General features: G+C 39.8%; 1 protein-coding gene across 3 annotated transcripts in view; it reads left to right on the top strand.

Moving 5' to 3' along the window:
* Window positions 1-18708, top strand: part of kiaa1549la (KIAA1549-like a) — a 99915-nt gene that overhangs the window by 3723 nt on the left and 77484 nt on the right. The window lies entirely within an intron of this gene.

Genomic DNA, 18708 nt, shown 5'->3' with positions numbered 1-18708 from the left:
TAATTCGATGTATTGCTCTTACTGCGTTTAGATATGGTTGTCATTCCTGTAAAACATCGTTGTGGTCGAACAAAGGCCCTAACCGATGTCACGTCCCCAAACGAGCAGCCGGAGCGCACAGTGGACCGCCGCGCTGCGCCGCGCTGACCGCGGCCGTGCCTTTGCATACAGGAGGAAACTTTTTATTCATTCATGGAGCATTGGGCCCCGAGGTCGTCAACCTCGAACAACATCCATAGGGGACGTTTCATAGTCGGCACGGATAAATAATTGATGATCTCCGTGTCTCACAGCCATCCCAGGAAGACACCAAAATAGCATCAAAGACGTTTACATATTTGAGTCATACAGCTTTGACTAAGGCTCTTAAAGAGGACAAGACATTTTTATACCTCAGTAAACAGACACGTTCATGGTCTTTATAATAATGGCACTAAAATATATAGTTCCCTACTTTGACATTATTTTGCCATTATGTATGATTATTTAACCCCACAAAATGTTTTATTTAAGGGACACAGTTTTTTTTTGTTTGTTTGTTTTTTTGAATAACTGCGATGTGCTTGACTGAGCTCTCTGGCAGCTTAAACGTGAACTCCAAACAACCTCCAGGCACCACAGTGTTTCATTAGCAATCTGTTTTGACTTGTTTAAATCTGGGACAAGTCAAGTTTGAACTGATTGTATATGTGAAAAGTAACAACAATAACAATCAAATGAATGTCAAGGACAGTTAAGGTGAAAACACACCCAACACGGATACACACCAAAAGCGAGAAAACTGTTGGACTTTAACATATTGGAAATTCATTACAAAGTCCATTGCTAAAGTTAGGTCCATAAGAGCTCAGAGACACAACTGGATATTAAAGGTCACTGTCGACAGTTTAAAGTTGAATTTTAATAGTGAAGGTGTAGAGATATTAGCCACTCAGACTTCTGATGCCAGTCCACAGTGGCTGTGAATGATATTTCAACTTTTGTGCTGGCAACACTGAAGATGACATTTGGATACCTAAAGGTCACATGTCTTGTGTCTTTCCAGGAATAATTGGTTTTCTCAGAATGTTCTACTGATGGATATACAAGGTTTCAGGATGAGATGGAGCAGCCGAAGTTTTATAAATATCTATCAACTTTTCTCAATTAAAATGACCCAATAGAACCAAAACTAAAGAGAAATAAAAGACAGCATGTCTGTTAGTGGTCACTCTACATTATAAAGTACACTTTGTACTTTGTAAAACCAAAGTTAGCTCCTGCTGAAGTTCTGCTTTAAATATGCAAACATATATAAGGTCAGCATCACATGTCATACGGAGTGAATAAGCATCATGTCATGTTTGATGATTTTAACTGACCTGAATGAAACCCTTGACTGTTTCCCATTTGTGATGGCAAATTTGAAATGCAGTGGCCCTCAGGTCCCCATAATACCCTTTCCTTACTACTAGGCCTAAATGTCACTTGAGATCTATTCATTGGGAGGTATTTGAAGATCTTGTAATGTCACATACGAAGAAGAGACTGCTCTTTCATCTATTGAAATTATTTACTTTCATGGTAAACAAAATAATTCCTTCGTAGGCAAACCAAATTTGCCACCACACAACAATGTATCATGCTTAAACACAGCGCACACAACCACCCAGCAGTCCCACAATACTTTATGAAATAAAAAACCTTTGACATCATCCTCCTCATTTTTCTTAGAGTAATATGAGGACAAAAGCTTAGCAAATGGCCCGTTTAATTTTTACACTGACATCATAAGTCTGGTTAAATTGTTGAATGGTTTAGTGGCAGCTCTGCGGGCTTGCTCCATAGTTTGATAAGCATTTAAGTGATTGACTGGCTTAACTTGCGCACTGAGAGTCTGAAAGTCAGAGGAACACTCTCTCAGTACCACCGTAGCAATCTCTCTTATTAACTCTCAAATTGGAAAATAATGAAATACTGCCTCCTCCTGCCACTGCTCCTCACTGTGTCATTTGAGGGTAATGTCTGCGCCCCTATGATTAGCACAAATACATTGAACACATGTCTCCTTGTGAGGCTCCGGATGGACAATGAATGCAGCAGTACAGAATATGGAGAAAATTGCCAAAGTATTTGGAAAAAGGCAGTTTATCTGCCCAGCCTACCCATTTAAATCAGAGCAAATCGCCCACTCACTCTCAACATATCCTCTTTTATATGATGCTGCTGTGCCACTTAAGAGCAAGCTTTTCCACAGTATAGCTTGGGGAGATTTGACGTTCTCTCTCTTACCTGGTTACTCAAGCATTCAGCTGTTTCAGGTCTTCTCATAGAAAATGTTCCCAATGTATTTTTGTATTCTCTTTCTCCATTTATAACAACAACAACAAAAAAAGATGTTTGCATGTGAGCATTTGTGTCTGTGGGTACACACAGAATGTGTGTGTGTGTGTGTGTGTGTGTGTGTGTGTGTGTGTGTGTAGGTGTTTTCTTTAATAGGTCTACAGAGATCTTCATCCTCAGTCAATAGCTGAGATCTATTGGTCCGTGTTACCATGGGAACAGATCAGCAGCTAGTGCTTTACTCACAGTGTGTCTGTGTTTGTCAGCCAGGGATTGAAATAACATCTGAGTAAGTGTCAAGTCTGTTACCTAATAATCAGCGCTCTCTGAAGCACTGGGAGATTTGAACTGAACCCCTTCCAGCTGTTAAGCATCCGACTCTCTGGTCATCTGAGTCATTCAGTGCTGTTGTGTTCTTAGAATTAAACATCTTTTGTAAATGTGACCTTTTTCTCACATCTCTCTAATCTCGACTCGAGATCTGCTAGAGACGGTTCAAGTTAAACCAGCAGCATAACAGCATTTCAAGCTAGAATCTGAGAATTACTCAGCCAATTATCAAAATAGTTGGCGATTGATTTAATAATTGATGACAAATCAATGAAATGTTGCAGCTCTAAATGGCTCTTCACAAAAGGCTGTGATCAGACAAACAGTGCTTGGTGAAAATGTACCCCTCCCCCTCAGTGGACAAAAAATAGCAAAATATAAAATTTAACCTGACTCAAAGCTTTGCCACAAAGCATAGCATGCGATTGCATCCAGCAAGGCAAAGCATTGGTTAGTCATGTGTACATGCCTTTGTACATTCCTGTTAGATTACTTTGTAACATGAATCCTGCAATTGTGCCTTTGTTCCTTATGAAAAAGAAGGATTGACTAAGTGATTATTTTCCAAAGATTTCAAATTCTCTCTCAGAGTATTATAAACCACCAGCTGCAATGTTTTGGCAACTGATAAGCCCTGCGATTACATGCCATCATTTGGTACTTGCTAGTTAAAGTATACATATTCTACACCTACTACTGTACAGACACATTTCCATCAGTGTCAAAACATCTGTCATCATCTTTACAACAGTAAACATCTGTCTGAGTTTGGAGAAACCTGAAGCAATGACACGTCTCATGTGTTTCATCAAAATAACGCAGTGACTGCTCTGATGCTGTCGTTGAAATACAGTTTAAGATGTTTAAAACCTAAAGCCTACCTCACTTGATTTTCATGATATTGGGAGGGATGGTGCATTCTCTTACTGGCTGAGAACAAAATGACATGTTAACATACAGTAATTTATTGGCTTGTAATGGAGGAATCAGACAAACCCTTGGAGCCTGATAACCGGGGCAGGACAGTGAGGCATTGAATAGCTGGCGACATTGCTAAATCTTCTGCTTATAATGATTTATCTGCTGTCATCAATGAAAGTGATCGATTGTGCAGATTGTGTTCACTGTAGCCTGGTTCCTGTTTGTTTCCTGTGGATTCTTAGAGTGAAGGAGTTGGCCAAGGATCAGAGCTCTTTAGAGTCTGCACTCTCACAAACCTAATTATAAGTTTAGTGTCTGTACACAGACCCGAAAGTTTCTGTGATGCATCTGGTCAGAAGAAAAGCAATGTGAGAAACGTGACTGTCAGCTGTTGTGTTACCTGCATATAAAAGAGAGACGGAAAGAAAGAAAGAGAGCCGATAATCAGTCACATTCAGACGCGCTCCGAGAGTGAATTAAAATGTGATTGCATGGTCGATACTATTTCAGCTCAAAGACAAGATTGGCACTAAGGTGGTCTTTTAGCATGCTGCTGTACCACATCCATTCAATCATGCACACTCACACACACACACACACACACACACACACACACACACACACACACACACACACACACAGTCAACAGTGAGATCAGGATGTTTAAAGCTGATTTGGAAACTAAAATGACAATGACACATTCCTAATCTGGGGTTGCATTGAATGGTCAAAACAATATAATCTGTAAATATTTAACTTGGCGGAGCATCATTCAGTGTGACAGGAGAATGACTTTTCTGTGTATTCCCCTGCATATGTCAATTTTTGGTAGTTTTGACTCATAATTGTGGTGATTTCCACAAAGTTCATGGAGCACTTAAGCGCAGAGCTCGTGCTTTATGCATGGAGACTGTCAGATGTGGAAACTTTGACGACGGTTGACAGATGAGAACGCACGATGTGCTACAACCAGCTTTATTTGATGTCAGCTGCTTTGCTTCATAAGGATTCTCACTCACACACCATCGCTCAGTTCATCGGTTTAGAAACCCTGACAAATTGAATGAATGGCAGCACACGCTGTTCTGTCCTCCTCAGCAATGAAGTAAATAACATTTCCGATATTCATTCCAACAAGTTCCCAAAAGCCGCAGTTCACTTCTGCTCAATTTTACTTGTGTAAGAGCGTGTCTCTAAATTGTATTGAGAAGGATATGTTGCAGAAAATTGGAAAATAAAGCACAGTGCTGTGTTAAGTTTGGTAAGAGCTAAGAGATGTTTTCCAGGCCATAATAGCAACACTCAAGATCCATACGTAGGATCCTCAAGCTCTTATTATCTATTCTAGGAAATTTTTGTGGACCATAGACATATCACCCAAAAAACAAAACCATTCTTCATATCTACAGAATCAGGAATGTAGTTGAGTGGAAGTCTCCTGACAATATTAAGGGACTTACAATCAGCCAGTCAGAGTCAAGTATTTTCTGTGGATGTGCCATAAATATCAGTTTCATAGAGAAGTAGTCATAAGAGTTAAGTCCGCTGATTGCTTCTTAAATGGTTACATTTTAAATCGATATTTTCTGGTTTCTGTCACAATAAACTGAATATCTGGAGGACGTCATGTATAACTTTGAGAAATACAAAAACGCTTTCAATTTTAAATTTCCTGACAATTTATAAACAGCTAATCAATTTTATTGAGAAAATAATGGACAGATTAATTGACAATGAAACTACTTGTTAAGCCCTAACGATCAGGAAATATTTCAGGCCGAGAAATCATCTACCTAATATTGAGAATTCATATCACTGGCGATATTGGTACTGGTTAAATTCTAGATTATTAACAGAGTCAATAAATCCAAATTGCTTTCATTTACTTATAAGCGCAGCATCTACAATTTTGATACAGTGGGCAGATGTATTTTATAGTATCAGAGGAAGACGACGACTGTAATTTGCAATACATGTTCTACAAGGGCTCTTAACCATTGGACAAATAAGTCTTATTAGAGCTGTGGATTATTAAATCATCAATTTCTGCTCACTACATCTTAGACTCATACACTCAGGTGTGCATAAACTAAAAGTTAGGAAATTCTTTTTAAAATATAACTGGTCATCGGTATCACCATGAGAAGCAGATAATTATTGTTAATGGTATCAGCTGAAAGAAATCCATATTATGGGTCCCTAAAGATGAGAAGTCTTATATTGTTAAACATTATCACATTTAAATTGTGGGCACAGTATCTCTTTCATTCAGTAAATGCTGGAAAGTCCTTTGGAAGCAAATCTTTTCTTTGTCCTTTATATCCTGTCTTTCCACAAGTGCATCAAGAAAGCAGACAGGAGGAGACCGAGGCTAAATGTTTCCAAACACTCAGCATCATTACCTCAGCCTCATGCTAGATGCTGGCAGACATTTCATCAAGATGAGGGACAAGAGTTGAGGCAGAAACGTGACAAGAGAGGGAGGAGATCAGCATGATCAGTAGTTAGTGCCTCAAGGATAAAATTTCATGTTCTTCTTTGCCTCATTATACTGCTCCATTGTTTCCCATGTCTGAAAGAGCTCAGGTGATCAGCAGCAGTGCATCGAAGAGGAGGATTGCAGTTGGAATTGATCCAAGGCCAAAGACCCTGCATGTGGTCCCAGAGGCTGAGGGGGGCACGAGCACTGCATCATCCCTGCACATGTTCTCGGCATTAAAGCAGAAGTGGCAATTTTTGCATCGCTCCGCTTGGCTGATCTCTGCTCCGTACTTCTTTGTGCTGTTCTGATTATGCACTGCTGGAGCTTTTCACACCGACAAGGAAATAGAAATCGGATGCAGCAAACGTACAAGGCAGAATTATGAGAGTATTTTGAAGGCATTTATCAGACTGCAGTAGAAGCCTAATTCAGTTATAAATGTTAATGATGCTGAATAAGAAAAATGTTTTAGAATAAGTAGCTTGATGCTTCTTTTGCCAAACGCTCCTATTCTCTCACAGTGTTTTCAGTCTTATTTGCACTATGTTCTCGTTCATGACACATCTGTACCTCAGAGACTCTTCGTCACTGCAGGTGACAGTCATTTCTCCCGCTGTTGCCAGGCAGAAACACAGAGAAGCAGCTTCATGATACAAGGAAGATAAACTCTGATGATAAGACTCTGCTTTATTTACGACTTGTTTTTGTGATTGTGACCAAACGAGCCAGGCTGAATGTGTCTGACAGAATCCTTATCTGCGTTGTTATGCACATCAGCCGTTTACCCACTATCACACACAACTGCGCACACGCACACACTCACACACTCTCAACGCAGCGCTCACTTTCATCAGTGTAACAAACATCTCCTTTCTGCTGGATTGTGGAGCTAATCTTTTCTGGAACTTGTGTGTGTTTGAGTTTGAGTGAGGAATATGGAGAGAGATTGGAAGTGAGAAGGGGGAGAGAGAGGTTTCATATGCAGATCATATTTCCCCAGCTTGTACATTTAATACATTATGCATGGCAGGGCCCTGTTACAAATCATACGGGTAGGCAGAAGCTCTTTTGGATAAATTGATTTTTATAATCCCAATTAGCCACACTTTGTATTTTTCTAATCTGCGGGGGCTGCAAGAGGTTGCATGTTTCCTCGCTGGTATGTTTTCAGAAGGTTAATTATTTTCCGACACTCTCATGCGAGGGGCACTTTGATGTACAAAGGCGTCTATACATGAGAACACTTCTCATGTTCAAAGCTCATTCATGTGTGCACATTGGATACAATGTGGTGTCAGGCGATGCAGTTTGTAAAGTATGTCCAGAGAGAGTTGACAGCATGGACTTCTACATGAGGAAGTGTGCAGGTTTTTTAGTAAACTAGAAACATCCTCCAGATATTGTGTCATGTTAGACAGCCACTGTATTCCCATTGCTCTGTTTGTTGACCAGTGAACCTCTGAAGTGCATGTACCAAGCAAAAAGGCTATCATTGATATTGATTGATATACAGGATCAATTCACACTAATTAGGCACTGACACACACACACACACACACACACACACACACACACACACACACACACACACACACACACACACACACACACACACACACACGTCTTACATAACTTTGGTATAGTGTTTATCTGCAGAGGTTGTTTATGTGCTAAAGAGAAGGTGCCTTTTGATAATCCTTTTAAGATTTAATGTACAGGTACATGACAGCTTTGATCACCTCTTGCATATTATTGCAATCTCGTGAAAACCATTTATCTATGTATATGTATATTATTTATGTATGGGTGAGGTGGCCTCAGGTTTTTAGATCCAGGCAAAAAGAAACTAATAGACTTGGACTTTGGACATTATTCATAAATCTTCAAGTCAGAAAATCAGTTTTGTAAAAATCAGGTCAGAAAATCAATTTTGTATCAGCAAGTTGAGAGAATTGACCAGTGCTGGTGGAGGTTTTTGCTTTTAGGAGTTTTGTCTAGGTGTGTGATTGAATTGACATGAAGAGGTTTAGGCGTGACACCATCCTGAATGATTTTCATGAGGTGGTGAACCCACCTGTACAGGCAACAGATAATAGATGGAGAATGATAGAGAGCACACCCTGTCCCTGGTAATAACAACTTGAGAGATGAAGTGTCAACCCTGGAATTGGAAATGTCCTTTTGGAGGAGTCGGAGTGGACGTGCCAAGCCTGAATGACAGCGCTTAAAGAGTTTCATATCCTGATTGGTTAGATAGGAAGTGAAGAGACAGGAAATGCTACATGTGGAAAAAAAAGACTGACAGCATGAGACAAAAACAGAAAATGGAGTAATAGAAGCTGACTTCCTGACTCATTAATTCCATCATTCCATAATAGCAGCGTCACCATCACCATCATTAACACTGTTGCCATCATCAGCCCTGTCATTGCCTTATCGATTCAAATATGTGAAGACCAAAGATGTTAGAAACATAGAATAGGTAAGAGACAAAGAAAGACTCAGTCCTTTTCGCTCTCCAGAGACTGGAGGGTGTCTGCATGATAGAGAGTCAGACTATGAGACTGCTTCAGAGATTTTTCCACACTTTTGCCTTAAGCCAGCAGACCCTTAAAAAAATACGGAATCTTTCGTCCGTGTCCCTGAAATAAAATGAAATGAAAACACGATACATTGCTTCTGTCTGAACTCCCTGCTGTGCTCGTGAAGCTTGTACTGTATAAAAGCAGACTGATTGTGGAGTGTGCCTTCAAAAGCTTCTGTGTTTTTGCACCGGGACTCACTCTGCCATCCTGTCTTCAAGGTGTGTTTGTTTCATTCATTTGAGCCTAGTCACAAGTCGTTCTGCTATTCATTTCAAAATCGGCCGCTTTAGAAAATCTTCCAGGACACAGGAAATTCAATCCAGCATGTGATGACTGTGAGAAAAATCAATTTGTTCAGAAGAATCCTTTTCAGATGAGGCCTTTTTTTTTGCTAGACATTGAAGAGTTTCTCGTACCCACAGGAGGTTGTTTCAGCCTCGAAACAGGCCAACAGACAGGCGGCAGGGATTTGTTTCTGCTGGAGCATCTGAAAGAAAAAGAAGGGGGAGCGGCAAGGAAAGCGAGAGACAGAATGAAAATTTAATCAGCCCTCGCTTCTTAAGGGTTGACTGGGAGCGAGAAGGATTTATAGCTGCTTGGCCTCCTCTCCTTCAACTCACCATGTATCAGTGCAGCTGCTCACCTCCCTCCTTCGCCGTGTGCACCCGTCTGTCCAAGTGTCTTTCCATCAGTGTGTGTCATGTGTCATGTGGCCTTGAACAGTTGCGTGTGTGTAACAGCTACATTTCTATTTCCTTTCTAAGTATGCTTTTCAGGAGAAAGATTCATTCACTGCAGCCGTATTGGTTTCAGAGAAAGAGGACCTGGGTCTTATTTTGTTGTATTTGCCATTTTTCCAGTAATAACAGTAATAACTGGGCACTTACTATGTTAATTGCCAAGATGTAAGAACAGGGAGACATTACAAAGAATATGTCAGGCAGGTGAAGAAACACAAAAGGTTCGATGATGAGGCAAGTTTTAACCAACACAGTAGGAAACCAAACGACTCAAGAAGAGAAAACAAAGGCAAACTGAAAACTGTTACAGTCAGTTTATGGGCTGACATAATTGATGGTTTGACAAATGCTGATGGTTGAGGTGGATGGTTGGGCTTGGAAGCAGCTGTTGTTGACACCGTAGGCCAATGCTTGTTTCCTGTCATGTACAAAAACTATCAACATCACAACCATTTTTTTAATGGTGATGTTAAACTCTTGTTGAAAAAAATTGTCGCATTTTTCCTGTTGGAGTATTATTGCCATTTTTTGGTGTGCTCACTGACGGTCAAAATGTGGTTTAGTAAATCTAGATAAACTGATGGCTTAAAGAGTAAATTCACCCAAAAATGAAAATTCAGTCAACTCTTTGTAGCCCTTGAAAAATGTCTGGAGCTTGACATTAAAATAATGTCATATCATTCTTCTAGTTGATTAAGAAATTGAATTGAACTCATCGTTTAACACGAACCTATCACCTATAACAGAATATTAAACAGAAATAAACAGGCCTGAAAAATCTCTGATGAAACTCAATGACATTTCACTGAGAGCCAACAAGAGCCTCACCGATATATTAGTCCTATCACAGATATATCAGTAATGGTGGATAATATCCTGCCTTCTTCACATATCTTTGTCACAGCTGTTTGATAGCCACATCTGAGGGATCATTGCATGATGTGTGTAAATTGGCTGATTTATTGATATCTGGACTTTTTAATCCCAAATTTCGATATCGTTGGGGCTCTAGAGCCAGCTTCTCCTTTAAGACAGGAATGCCCTGATCACATTCACACAGTTACACACATTCACACCTGGAAGCTTCCCAGTGCAACTCTGGAGCAGTTGTGGGTTAAAAGCCTTGGTCAAGAGCACCTCTGTGCTGGTATGGAAGGATGGGCCAGCACTGTTGTATTTGTCCCATAGATAGTAGTGACTATATCAAACAAAATATGTGATGGGAAAGGTTACGATCATAGCTAATACAATAAGAACAAAACAGCAAAAATGAATTATTGGATTGGTACAGGGTGTGAACACCATGTTTCAGCTCAAAAGACCCATCTGAATATGACGATATAACAGCTGCAGTATGGTGATATTAGCCTAAAATTACTTTACTTTTTTCATTAGATAAGCTTATGTTTATTTCAATATGTCTCCTCTGTTTCCATGGTGATGTTTGAAATGTTCTCTCTCTGTGATGGGAATATGAAGATGCATATAAACAGCTTATCCTGAATTTGACCTCTGCCAGGATTTCGTGTATTATCCTGCACACTCGGTGCATGTAAATAGCAGCAAAGTCTAAGCGCCGTCAGAACTGGGGTAATTCAGGCCACATCGTGTTTGGATGGCAGATAAACTGTAATATTCAGAAATTATATTAAGCTTAAATGTCAGTCGAATCATTAAGAAATTATATTACGTTTTCAGTGTATCTCATTTGAGGTTAAAATCAAAGTCCTACAATCAGCAGCAATTAAGAGAATCCATTTCCACATGGCAGCTTGTTTTCCTCATTATGTCTGTTTGCTGGACCGAGGTTGCATTGCTGTTTAAACAGAACAATTGCTTTTGATGAGGAAGGTAATTATTCCCCCTGGGTTAATCAAAGTCAACCCATATAGTTCTGACCTCCCCACACACTCTGTGGTCTACACACCAGTGCACAGAAAAATTCTGCTCTGAATATTCATAACTGTGCATAATCATACATGCTGTTCAAGACCAAGTGTTAAGAAGCTGCAAGATGCTGATGCATTCGAAAACCCAGATTAGATTGTGGGTTTGTGATAGGGACATGTTGAAAAAAAAGAAACACAAAAAAACAAAAAAAATAACCCAAACAGTATGCCTGTTGGTTCACATGGCTGCATGAAATTCAGAGTAAAGATCAGAGGCAGTGAGCTACAGAGACATTATGAAGCCTGGGCCTGAGTTTAAGCACTGAGAGGCTTAAGATAAAAGGTGGAAACAGTGGAGAACAGTGTCTTTGGTTGTATTTTTTATATGCTAGGAATGAAGTAAAGTGCTGCTGCTAAGTTCTGCAGTAAAATCACATTTTTTAAAAAGACTTTAGAAGTCTGTGATGTCTTTTTAACAGGCACAAACTGTCAGTGGGATGTTGAACTCTGTCATACACTCAGTATGTGCATGATTTTCTGGTTCAGACAGTTACATAACGGTAGAGACTAATTAGTGTCGACTTTATTCTCTTTACTGTGGTTTAAAGAACTGAGACTTTATTTTCATCAACATCCCCCTCTTCAACATCTCAACATCATCATAGGGAGGAGGCAGCAAGTGACACAGTATGAGTCAGGTTAGGGATAACGACGACTACGCTAAATCAGATTAATGTCTACAGCCAGTAATGAAATGGCACTTTGTACTCACACCATATGTGCCTTTATACAACACACACACACACACACACACACACACACACACACACACACACACACACACACACACACACACACACACACACACACACACACACACACAGAGAGAGAGTGTGCCACCACAGGGGACACAGTAAGGGCAAACACACATCAGAGGCTCAGGGCCAATCAAATTCACTCAGTGCACTTATTGGCTTGTGCACAGTCACATGGTGCATCCTGCAGCAGTTTTGGCATGTGTTTCACCGAAAAATCAATACTGTGTACACACAAATACACACACACACACGCACACATGCATGCACACACACACACACACAAATGTTTCTAAATCATCAGCCAAAGTGCTAGAACAACCCACTATGATTATTGCTTTTGCATAAGCGCGTGTGTATCTGAGTGAGTGAGTGTCTGAGTGTGTATGAGTGTTCACTTGTGTGACGACATGAGAGTGTGATGTGTTCTGTTTTGAGGGCGTACTTCAGTTAATAGGAATTCATAAGCAAATTAGAGATTTCAACCTCCCTTCCTCCATGTTTAATGTGTATAGAGCAATAAGTATGTAGCGTGTGTGTGTGTGTGTGTGTGTGTGTGTGTGTGTGTGTGTGTGTGTGTATAACGGGGGTTAAACCAGAGGTTGCCAGGCTGCCATGTTGAATCATCACCATATGGGTCACCTCTCAACAGGAACCCTATGAATACTGAAATACTTCATCCATCCATCCATCCATCCATCTATCCTCTTCTTTCTTTTAATCTTTCTCTCTGTCTTCCTTCACCATCTGTTTTTTAACAAACTCCCTCATCTCTGCACCTTTATGTTTCTTCATCCATCCTTTTCTTTTTCTGTCACCAAGTTCCTTCGCTTTCTCTAAAGAGAAAGAATAAGTCCTATAAAGATAGGAAGAGGAAAAGTAATATCCTCTTTATGTCTCCTGAACACGTTAAAGACTGTATAAAATACATTTTCCAATTTGATTTGTATTTAGTTCTGGAAATATGCCAAATTAATACGAAATATATGATACTGAAGTATTTTAAATCAAAGCCCCTCTGTTTTCTTTTCATGAAAACAATATATTTACTATTATTCGGTCTGAACAAATATCTCTGCCACCAGCTGTGAATAGATACTAGACAGCATTCCTGCAGTGGTGGAAAGTACATTTACCCAAGTACTGTTTTAAGTATTTCCACTTTATACTTCTCTTCCACTACAATATGGGAAGTTATATTGGACATTTTACCCAAGCTAATATCGGACTTAACATTTGTTTTACATAAGTTAATTAGAACAATAGTAAGATGTATGTATATAGAACCTTTTCATGGATAAGAAGCAGCTCAAAGCACTTCATGAAAAAGAACATTTTACAAGGTCCCATGAAATTAACAGAAGTTTCAACATGCTTTTTTTTGAAGGAAATCCATGATGTGAGTGGGCAAAAGTTCAGAATTTTGAGTAAGTTGGCGTGGAATGACCCTTAACAATACATGGAAACTGGTTTAGGTGTCCCTGGTTCTCATTTTTCTCCAGGTTCTACTTCTCTGCTTGTTAATTCTCAGTGTATGATCCAACCAGTACGCTCAAATTGAAGTCACCTCGCTAAACACGAACCCTGCTTCATCGGGCTCAGGTCTGCAAGGCTGTACGTATGAGCTAAATGCTAAAATCCTACCGCTGTACTTAATTCAGTGGTATTAGACAGATAAAAACCTTGAAGTCACCGGTATACAAATATACACTGATGAAATTAAACCACTGAATGTGACATTATAGCCAGTGAAACATTCTTTTTTGAATCAGCACTTTGTTGATCAGGTGCATTTTTAGCAACAAAGACAACATGAAAAACAAAGACTGATTTCCCCAGCAAGTCCCCAAGTTTAGTGCTACCAGGCAAGCCCCTCTGCTTCCTCTAAGATAGACGACACACACACTGCTGCCTGATTGGTTCAAATGTTGTCTCACGCTCTGCTGCTGTGTTTCTGTCTAGTTACAGCCATGATGGATGGTTCCTGTTTACTGTAGCGTGTGTTAGGGCCGGACTCTGCAAGACGTGATGCATGGGTACAGTCTATACAGGTGTGTGTGTGTGTGTGTGTGTGTGTGTGTGCGTGTCCTCTTTGATAGGTAGATGTCGCTGAAAAATGCAAGTCTCCTCTTGGCAATTTCTTTAAAAAAAATTAAAATAACACATTTGAAGTAATAATATAGTAATAGACCTTACAATAATCTTTCCTATTTGTTTTTTTCAAGTGACCAGAAACAGAGGTCCCCTATTAGATAGTGGAGGAATGTTGTTCCCTGTTACCAATATTGTGTGTGTATGTGTGTGTGTGATGTCTTTGTGTGTCACACTACAGAGAGGCCTGTCCTCCTTTCAGACATTGCTCAGAGGAAATGGTGGTCTTCGATAATTTGACAGTTTCAACATGTTCTTAGAAAAGCAGTACTTTCCAGCTGACAAACACATGACAGCTGTGTGAAGGCACAACCAGATGTGACTGGATTTTAAAGTAATTTGAAATCTGCTCTCCATACCAAAGGGAAACTATAGCTGACTTGGTTGGACTGAAATTTCAGGGATCATTTTGTCCATTTAATGTACTTTGTTTTGCGTTGTACATTACAGTTACGTCAATTCGAACAGAAACACACAAAGAATTGGAAAGTCTATAAAACTGAGTTATTATCTTGACACCAGATTTTGAAATTTAACCACAAACAAACTCATGTCATTCATTGTTGAGTTTGAGATTTTACGATCTGCTTTTTGAATACTACTGGCTGCATGTTTTCATGTAATGGCATACTGAGTTTAATTAATTATAGTTCTATTTGTGCTTCAGATGAAAAGAAGCTACGTTTACTGCCATTACACTGCCATACCAGCGATAACATTAAAACGGTACTGGTATTACTAATAATAAACTCTTGAGATGAGCGGAATGGGGATGGTCCATTTGACTTTAAGCTGCACTGTGAATATTTTTGTTCAAACAATGAATCATGACCACGTGTAACCCATACATATGGTATAGAGAAATTTATCACACACTTCTGCAGTTCCCCTCAGATCTGAGAAATGTTTTAGCACCTTGTAGCTCATTGTTTTGGTTCCACTGCATTTAAAAGGCCTTTTAGAGCAAGAAAGCTCAAAATGAAATCTCTGAATGCTACCCGAACAGCACCAAACAACTGACCGACAAGGTTGCAGCATTTAGATGGTAGAGAGCCTGCTATTTTTCTCAGGGGCTGGTGAAGACCAAAACAGAGCTAAAAGGAGTGTAAACAGTAGGAATTACATTCATCGTGTGGACAAGAATACAACTCCAGCTCTTGTGGCCCAGGTGACAGTGATAGTTTTTAATGTATAGATTCACAAATTTTCATTTTTTTCCCCCTAACCTTTTTAAAATCTCCACATAAAAAACAATGTATTTTCAGTGGAATTTAAAATGTATTTTCTATGTCAACTCACCTGCATGTCAGTCATTAATCCAAACCTTTTTTTCTGCAACTTTCAGTCTCAGTTTGTTTTTATGAGACAACAATAAAGCACCATCCTTTGATGAGGTAAAACTGAGGCTCTCACACTATTTTATAAGTGTGTCTCTGATATTGCTGTCCAGATTCAATAAAACAAGATTGAATTTCCCCCCAGCGACGGATCCCTGCTCCAAAAACAGACACTACTTAAGCTAACAGACTCTGGCTCTCTATTTTACCTGAACCAGGGTTGAAAATTGAAACCTTAAAATAAAACAAACTGCACTGTGTGCTGTTGTGTGGAAGCAGAGCACCACTAAAAGCCACTAAGAGGTATTTTGGAGTGTTCAATGACCTGTGTGGTTTATAGGGAAACATCGCCAGCTGTTTCCCGAGCTTATCAAAGTTTGTCCGAACCAACAGTAGCAGTTCATCAACTTTGGACAATGTGTACTTCAAGTGCAATAACTTTTTGACAATTCAACTCCAATACCCAGAAACCTGTGAGGTGATGTTGACCATTTGCATCCACTATGTTATAGTTCACCATCAAATATTATTAATTTATGATGATTTTTCTTCATTCATCATTTTCTGATGTACAGCTGTAAAACTGTCTTCCTGGGATATAATCAGTGTTTATAAAGGAGCCCAGTTTTGCTGGGACAGAGCAGTTCTTCCTGCAGTACAGATAACAAATTGGACCTGTCACTCTCTGTAGGTGGAGAAGATTTCCTACCAGTGACCATACCCAGCAAACAGGGCAATACTGTGGGCTGTGTGATAAGCAGGGGTGATTCCCAACTTGAAAAGCCTTTCTAGTGGCTTGTTAACCCTGAATATGTTGGTTTATTTGGCCACTCTGGGACAGCTCAAAAACAATCTGTTAACACAATTTTGACATGTTATCAATTTCAATTTCTAAAGACAGTTACCAATTTGCATATTCAGCAGATACAAAGCAGCATCAACATTAAATTGTAGTCAGGTTTCTGTCCAACTGGTGAATGTATTCTTGTATTAACTCTATTTTGGCATCTTCCAACTCCTGGGGAAATATCACACTGCATAGGAGCAAAATGCTTGACAGTTTTTGCAAGCCAGGTGCTAGCTAGCTGGTGAACTAGCTAGTTGCTGGGCAGGTAGTTCACAATGGAGTTTTGGAGCTTCCTCCCAGGGAGCAATTGCCTGCTTCCTCTGAAGCAGACAATTGCTGACAACTGAAACAAGAATATGTGCTGCAGAGTTGCAGAGTTAGGCCAAGTTTGTCACTTCAGTTGGCTTCTTTGACACATACATTGTGTATGCAGCTTCCCTCAAAACTTGGCTTCATTCCTGTAGGGAGCATACAGAAATGAGCAACACTTCACTGCTGCTACTATATCAAATGCAAATGCGCAACAGCAAAAGATAGCCAAAAAATTCTACAGGCAGATGATCCAGCTTTCGATTTTTCTCTCAAGAATGTGTTCTTCTTACTGACCAGTGTGGCAGAAACTTTGAAAACTCTTTCTTTTTCTATCTGTTTGTATGTTTTGTGCATATTTATGTTGTTGACGTGAGTTAATCTCCTGAGGTTTGTTCGGACTTTCCAGATACAGTTGTTTCATTTTTACTTACTCTGCTTCTCTTTTTAACCACATTCTTTTTTGGTTTGAACAGTTGCTTCGTTGAGCCTCAGGGATTGGTCCTGGTGCTGGAAAATGCTGTTTCAGAGGATGAGCAGCACTGACCCATGATGCACTGGGCTTGTCTTTCCCTTTTTTATATCAGTACAAAGTTCTCCTCTGTTCTCCTTCAAAAACTGCTCCATTTTCTCTTTAATGTCAGAACTTCTTTACTTTTTTCACACTGTTAATTAGAAATCTATGCTCTGCTCCACAGCAAGTTCAATTTCTCAGGCTTTCTCACATAACTCTTGCCTTTTGCTTTAATCATCACTGTTTACACTTTGGTTTTACATTTGCTTAAATCCACTTTTTATTCCAAATCTTTGCCTGCTGGGGTTGTGATAATTTGTGTCTGCAGTGCCAGGTTCCCTGACAGATTTATTGGTACACAGCACTAAATTGGATTCACATAGTCCACAGTTCTACTGTGAGATTGTTGGCTAAATCCAAATGTGCGACTTGATTCCTTCCTGGTATTTTTAAATGATCCTGTTTGTTTGAAAATAGATTGAAAATCTTGTTCAGGCTATAGATTAGTCAACACCTTATCAAGTAAGCTTTCCTCCTCTCTCAAACAGCTGTTTTATTCTACCCTGTGTTCTCTCGTGTTGACTCATGGTGGATTATTTAAAAACCCAACAAACCTTCAGTGTTTTAGTTGTAATGCTGCTGAGACGGCACAGGTGAAGGCTGAAAAAGACTAAGTCCTATGAAACCATCTTAGAAACATGCACTCACACACGCGCACACACACGCACACCTTCATATGAGCACTTCCACAGCGATCCGTCATCATCTGTCATCATAGAGTTGCTGTCACGCAAGTGGGGCCTCAGCAGCAGCAGGTTGGCTCTGGTAAATGAAGCAAGAGATGGGATCAGAGCTGGCGTTTATGCATGAGTACGCGTCTGTGTGTGTTTTTCTTAAATTTGAATACGTTTCCTGTGCTGAGACTTCTGTAAGTCTCTCTGTGCTCCTGTGTGAGTGCTCCTATATTTTCCATGTTTGTGTGTCTGCATCTGTGTGTGTCACTCCATCGCCACTCTGGTTGTTCATGTTTGCGCGAATGGATGTCTAGGCTTCCATGTGTGTGCATGTGTCTAGATTTGTCATTGTCTTTGTGTGTGTGCCTGAGTAAATGGATTTAGGCAGATGATGTAATAGTTTTTGTCCCCTATGTGTGTTGCTCCACATGAGCTAAAGGCTCTGGAGTTCACTGTGTGGCACACAAACACACACACGCTGATGTACAGTGTGTGTTTGTGTGTGCACGCCTGTGTTTGTGTGAGTCTGTGTCAGGCAATTTCATTAGATGCATCTTGTTAAAAAAGACAGGAAGGCACTCAGCTTAGCAAACCCATAATCCCTAATTGTGTGAAGTGCAGTATTAAAATGCTGAATCTCATGTTGATGTAGAATGATGTAGCTAGATGTTTTTTTTATTTGGTTTATTCTTTGAAAGAGTGTGTGTGAACTGAAAAGGGGAAAAAGCCCAA

This window comes from Acanthopagrus latus, chromosome 8, assembly GCF_904848185.1.
Source record: "Acanthopagrus latus isolate v.2019 chromosome 8, fAcaLat1.1, whole genome shotgun sequence".
Taxonomy (NCBI): Eukaryota; Metazoa; Chordata; class Actinopteri; order Spariformes; family Sparidae; genus Acanthopagrus; species Acanthopagrus latus.
This window is presented reverse-complemented; position numbering and strand designations above follow the sequence as displayed.